This window comes from Arachis duranensis, chromosome 1 (assembly GCF_000817695.3).
Source record: "Arachis duranensis cultivar V14167 chromosome 1, aradu.V14167.gnm2.J7QH, whole genome shotgun sequence".
In the NCBI taxonomy this organism is placed as follows: domain Eukaryota; kingdom Viridiplantae; phylum Streptophyta; class Magnoliopsida; order Fabales; family Fabaceae; genus Arachis; species Arachis duranensis.
In genome coordinates, this window is record NC_029772.3 from 74,520,786 (window position 1) to 74,521,755 (window position 970).

Genomic DNA, 970 nt, shown 5'->3' on the forward strand with positions numbered 1-970 from the left:
GCCTCAAAGCCCAAGAAACACAACAGAAGCTGAATTTAGAAAGTGTATAAATAGGATAGAATTTAAGTTAGGGAGGACTTTTGATCATTTTTCTAGTTTTCATACTTTTTTTGTAATTGAATTCAGAGCTATGACTCGCTAAACCCCTTTCATTGGGTTAGGGAGCTTTATTGTAATTCAATGAATCAATAATATTTTTTATCTTCTTCTTCAATCTTTTCTCTTGAATTTTGTTAGAAAGCTTCTCGATCTAATTCCATTGGTTAGTTGTCTTGGGAAAGAAACTATCCATAATTGGAATCCTTCGGAACCTTGGGAAAGGAATGGAGGATTCATGCTAGAGAAGCTTTCTCACAGTGAATTGGATTGGGGTTTGGATGGATATTGTGACATGTAATCCTACCAAATTGTGGTTCATGAAACTGTGTGGTATAATCAGTGATCGAGCGTCATCTCTTCTTATGAACATTTAAACCAAGGGATTGGGAATTTGTTTGTTTTTAGAGAGAATTGGTGAGCCAAGGGATTGGGATCCAATCATATAAGATTGCCAAGCAAAATTCAATGAATGCATTGGTTGAAGAAGGGATAAAAAAAATGTTTTGATTCGGAGATCTCAATATCTCCTGAACCCCAATGAATTTCCCCATTTCTGATCTACCACTTTCTCTTTACATTCTGCAATTAAATTCATGCAATCACCCCGATCCCTTTTTAATTTCAGCAATTTAGCTTCTCGCTCTTTAATTCATGCAATTTAAGATTCCGCAATTTCAATTTCTTGCCATTTACGTTTCCCGCCAATTTTACATTCCGCAATTCTCATCTAAATCTTGATTCCGCTCAACTAGAACACACTTCTAATCCGAATTGCTCACTCAACCAATCCTTGTGGGATTCGACCTCACTCTATTGTGAGTTTTTACTTGACGATAACCGGTGCACTTGCCGGAAGGAATTTTTGCCGATC